The sequence below is a fragment of the Oryzias melastigma genome, linkage group LG15, assembly GCF_002922805.2.
Source record: "Oryzias melastigma strain HK-1 linkage group LG15, ASM292280v2, whole genome shotgun sequence".
Classification (NCBI taxonomy): Eukaryota; Metazoa; Chordata; class Actinopteri; order Beloniformes; family Adrianichthyidae; genus Oryzias; species Oryzias melastigma.
The window spans coordinates 17,910,846-17,916,316 of NC_050526.1; the positions used below are offsets into that span (position 1 = coordinate 17,910,846).

At 37.9% G+C, this 5,471-nt stretch overlaps 1 protein-coding gene and 1 long non-coding RNA gene across 2 annotated transcripts in view; one reads left to right on the top strand and one right to left on the bottom strand.

Annotated features, from left to right (window-relative positions):
• Positions 1 to 7: 7 nt before the first annotated feature.
• The window catches only part of LOC112161503 (protein kinase C epsilon type), a 118,975-nt gene continuing 113,511 nt past the window's right edge, over positions 8 to 5,471 (top strand). The window contains exon 1 of the mRNA XM_024296669.2: positions 8 to 224. The gene's annotated coding sequence lies outside the window, so the exon portion shown is untranslated. The remainder of the gene's footprint in view (positions 225 to 5,471) is intronic.
• The window catches only part of LOC112161505, a 7,358-nt gene continuing 4,633 nt past the window's right edge, over positions 2,747 to 5,471 (bottom strand). The window contains exon 2 of the long non-coding RNA XR_004949132.1: positions 2,747 to 3,728. This is a non-coding gene — a long non-coding RNA (uncharacterized LOC112161505). The remainder of the gene's footprint in view (positions 3,729 to 5,471) is intronic.

Sequence of the window (5,471 nt, forward strand, 5' to 3'; positions counted from 1 at the left end):
AGTCCAGGTAAACACGCGAGGAGTCTGTTTTCAGAGCACGCGCGTGGGTAAACAGGAGTTTCTGGAAGCATTTCCGGGTAATTTGGCGACACAGACGCTGAGCGGTGACTTTGTGAAATGAGAAACAAACTTGGAGAAAGATTTAGGAACCGTCCATCCATCCACGCGGCTGCAGGAGAGAAGACATGCTAGCTGCAGCGACACGGAACTCCTGAAATCTGCAGGTAGACCACGTCCTTCCGCGACACTAACTAGTTCCTTCTAAAACACGTTTCTCCTGTTTTTAGAAGAAAGTAAATAAATAAATAATCAACTAATGTAGTTATTTAAGGTTTCTTGTCAATTCTAAAGAAAAGTAAAACCTGGAGAGAGAAGCATTTAGCTTCATGCAGTTGTTCTGATTAAAACTCATTTTTATGCAAAAAATAACACAAATGAAATGTTTAAGAGCAACTTAAAGAGCACGTTTGAGGATTTATATTTCTGAAAATTGTGTTAAATTAGGATCAGACTAAAAAAGCCAGGAAAAAGATTGTAGAAGTGACGTAGGACCTACAACAACAAGCCACGAGCTCCTCGTCTGAGCTAGCATCTGGCTCCAAACTGTACAGCTGGATAGCTACCATATTGCTAGCATTTTGGTTGCACCGCTAATGTTAGCTTGGGGTTGTGATTGGCTGTAAGCTAGCAGGAGAGAGTGTAAACAAAGGGATGATGGGAAATGAGTGCTGGCTTACTCCATAAAACAGCCCCGCCCTCAACTCAGAGGTGGGTTTCTGATGAACTTCTACTATTTTGCAGAAATCATGTCCTAGTAAACTTTTTTTTTTTTTTTAACATTTTAACCCTCAAAATGTGTAACTGGAGTCTTCTGCCTATTTTAACTATGAAAGTCGGAGAATACGGAATCTGAAAACGGCCTGCATTACTTTTTTTCCAATCGTTTTCTCGTGATAACGAGATAATCATTACTGAAGAAGGATGCGTCCTGCATTCCTTTTCTTGCACTGAGATGCAGAGACTTCATCTGTTTTAAGTCTATTTATTTTGTGTTTAACAAGAAAAACAGCAGAAGAACACTCCACAGAAGTTGTATTTAGTCTATTTTTATTAGTCCATTTCGTATTAGTGGGTCTACGATCCTCAAACACCTTCAGTCCTTCTCATCCTCCAGCCCTCCTCCCTTTATTTTCCCCAAACCTCCGAACAGGATGATTGACAGATCACAGCGCCAATGAGAATGTGTGTGTGATGTGTTCAATGAACTCCGGACAATGTCCTGTAAATGAATGTTTTTGCCCGTATATTAACTTGGCCTTTAGCTAATATTTTAGCTGCATGCTAGCTATTTTGGCTAATTTAGGTTTTTATTTTTTTGTTATTTAGGCGTTTAGCTAATATTTCAGCTATATGCTAGCTGTTTTGGCCAATTAAGGATTTTTCCGTTTTTTTCAGGCTAATTTGGAGTTTAGCTAATAGTTCAGCTACATGTTAGCTGTTTTGGCTAACATAGGGTTGTTTTATGTATTTATTTGTTTTTTGGCTAATTTGATTTTTAACTAATATTTGGCATTTAACTAATATGTTTTAGCCTGCTAAAATAAATGACTTTTATGCTTCAGCATCTTCAGGTATCAGTACTAGCATCTTCAGCGCGTAAATTCAGCTCACAACATAGCATCATCACAGATAAGGCCAGCGTGAATATATCTAGTTTTTAGTTAGTTTAAAGCTAATGTTGGTTAAGATTTGTTTTACATCCACCTTATGCATGACCCTATTAGTCGACTAATTGGAAAAAATAATTAGTGATTAGTCAACTCTTAAAATATTCGTTTGTGGCAACACCACTCTCAACCTCAGGCTAATTAGTAGAATCCCCAATATTATGTATTTTTATTATCCTGTTTGGAGTTTAAATAAACGTTTTCACAAAAAAGTATGCTAAAATATTTTTCAAAGACTGAATCGTTTCAATGAAGTTGTGAAATGTAAGTCTGACTTTGGTCTTGTGTTAAAATCCAATTTTGCTTTCCAGTCAACAAAGCTGTAAATGGAATAAAAGCAGTCTTTTATGAAGAAAACACACTAAAGTGAATAAATGGTGGTTAAAAAAATGCTGGAACTTATTATCACTCACAAAATTACATTTAGCTGGAAATTTAGCTGGAAATGTCCAGTTTATGTAATCAGACAGACGTGACAGGAACAATAAAAGCAGGTGGACATGGAGGATGAATAACTCCTCAAACTGTTTGCTCGGTACACACCTTTATCTCTCGGAAGGCTTTAAGGCACACATACTCTTCAGAGCCGAGCGGTGCTTGTTGGAAAACAAAGCCCAGATTTGCATCTGCGTTCCCTGAAGGCTCACAGAAACACCCAGCGAGCCCGGAGATGATAATCGCCAAACTGAAAGATAGACCGCTGCAAAGCGAGTTATCACTCGACTGCAGCAACGGAGGGACTCACAAGGTTATTGATTGTAAGGTAACAGTGGTGTGTCCAAAACTCCTGTTTCACAAAGTGAGTGTCTGAATGTTCCAGCTCTGCTAAGATAGGAGAAAGGAAAGAAACGGTTGCAAAACAAAAGATCTCTGATCATTGGAAGAGCATTCGTGTACCACAAAACCAGTTCTCAATGTGCTTGAATATTCATGCGTGAGAGAGCAGAAGGTGGTGATGGGAGAAAAAACTACCAAGAAAAAAAACATTAATAAAAAACAAATCTGGATATTTACAAGCATTTTTTCTTTTTTTTTTTGGCTGGAAGGACCAAAAGTATCTTCGAAAGGAGTTTGTTTTCCAGCTTTAGCTGTTCAATAGGCAGCTTGTGCAGTTCTCCTCCTCTCCTGTTGGTGTCGCTCTTCCAGGACAGGCTTTAGTTTTTAAAAACTGAAAAAAACAAAAAACAAAAGTTACCACCCAAGGCATTCCGTAAAGTACCAAGAATTGGAGCCAAAATTAAGATGCACCCTCTCAAAAATACTGGCAACACATCTAGTTCTTGTCCCATTTACCGTATTTTCCGCTCTAAAGTACATTGAAAATGTATGGTTTATTTTCAAAATTATGTATATAAGGAGCAAACAAACTATAAGACGCAACAAACGAGTCAGGCCAAATCTGAATTAATTCCCTACATTCATTCTACTCCCTATTGATCCAATTGTCGGGCCATTTGAAGTTGTAGTGGTGTCCAAACTTTTTATTTAAGGAGGCGCCATAGCGACTTGAGACTAGGTATCCTCCAGAAACGCATTTCTTCACGTGGGTGTGCTGTGAAGCGCAAAAAAAATACATTTAAATGTAAATAATGAGTTTTTGTTGGTGCAAGACCTTTTGAAGTTATAGAATTCAAGTTTATGTTGCTCAATTACACAACACAGTTGTCTCAACAGACTTAACACCGGTAATTGTCCAAAAATCTAAAATTAATCATTAGATATCAACAATAGCTGGATGCTAAGCTAAACAGACAAAACTAAATTGGACATCCCTGCCCTTACACACTCCTTCTCTGTAAGAAAAAATTCTAAAAAGAAAAAAACCCTCTCCCAGGACAGACGGGCAATTTACCAGAACTTAAAGAAGAATTAGCTTATCTAACTCCACACCTACATGTTTGAAAAGTGTAGCAGCTTCATCCAGATGGAGCTGGGGGCATAAGACGAGCCAGAGGCGAGGTCCACTGCCTAGAAAGGGAGCATAGATGATCCACCCGGAATCTGGAATTGGAGTGGGAAAGAGGGAACAACACATGAATCACACTGCACCAAACAGAGGCATATAGAACTAAATGAAAAATCGATGTTTTGTGTTTTCCGAGTGTTTTCAGCTACATGTAACTTAGATTACTGTGACATCATCAAGTCAAAGTAACGTCCAGATTTGAAGTCACTATTTTTCCATATATCTGCGCTTAGAGGGATAAATGTAGAGATGGGGCGAAGCTTTGGGGGTAGGGGAGGAATTCGGATTTGCCCTGAGTGAGACTTCTTGGACATAACTTATTTGCGACATGCCACACTTTAGCCGCGTTAGCATAATCATAGTAACACCCAACCTTGTTTGCAACATTTAAAAAAAAAACTTTACTGTGACTACGCTAAGTTTCAACACATAAAAAAAATGTTTGACACGGCTACATGTTAGCCGCGTTAGCATATTCACAATAACACTCAACTAAACATTTTGACAGAGCGTTGTGTACGGAGCTGTGTAATAACTTCAATATGAGTAAACACAACCAGAATTAGCGTATTCCATGGAGTATAAGTCGCGGGAGCAAAAAATGTCTAATCAAGAATAAAATCATATATAAGTCAGACTTTTGGAAGAAAAATCTGTCGTTTCCGAACAAATCCGACAAGCCCAGCGAAAGTCTGTGTTCACACCAACCAGGATTCTCACCTCTTTTGTCAAATTGGAAAATGTTTTTAAACTAGACAGACGCTCCTCTGTGGGAGAAGCTACCATCAAATGTTTTGCCTCATCACTACTTGGAAGCACTGACTGTATATCTTGTTGATAATACACAAAATTCACAGATGATATCGAGAGATCAGGTTTATCTATTTTAAAAAATTCTACAAAATCATCGAAAAATATCAAAGTTTAAGAGTAAAATTGTCAGATTTTAATCCATGTTTGTTTTGGACAACACTTCTTCTTCTGCTACTGTCAGTAAAAAATACTTATATACACATACAGTGCCCTCTAGTGGTTGTTAGCAGAAACAACCGCTAAAGGGTCACCAGTTGATAGTTTGAAAATAACTAATATATGAAGGTTTTTTATGTATAAAAAAATACACAAAAATAAGTCGCTCCTGAGTATAAATCGCATTCCTGGCTAAACTATGAAAGAATTACGACTTAAACTCCGGAAAATATAGTAATCTGTATAATTTTTTGATTGAAATGTAAGACTTTTAAGAATGCGTTTATGCAGAAAATATGGCATGTTGAAATATTTATTTATAGGTGAAGGCACAGTTTATTTTAAGGAATAGTTCTGCAACTGTTTGTTGGGAAACAGTTAAAAACTAAACTAATTACTAGCAAATAAATAAATAAAATGTCATCACACTGGAAATCTGTCTCCAGTATTTTTTTAATGGGATCTGGGTTAAGTTTGAGCCTCTGGGAGGATCGTGTCTTTTGTTTTGGTTTGTTCTCCAGGTATGATTTCTTGGATTTTATAAAGTTCTGTTTTCAGGCTTGTTGTTTCCTCAGTCACAGTCCCATCTGCTTTTATTAGCCAATTACCCACAGCTGTCTTCATCATCATCATCATCATCATTGTCCACATAAAACAAGAGTACCAGTTTATTGGGAAGCAGCCCCTGGTGTGGCTTGTTTACAGCTGACTGCTTCGGGCCTGTACTCTCAGTGCTGCTGCCTGCTCTGATTTGGTTTTTGTCTGGTGGCAGAAGCATCAAAGGCCTGTGGAGGGTGTGTCTGCTCTCG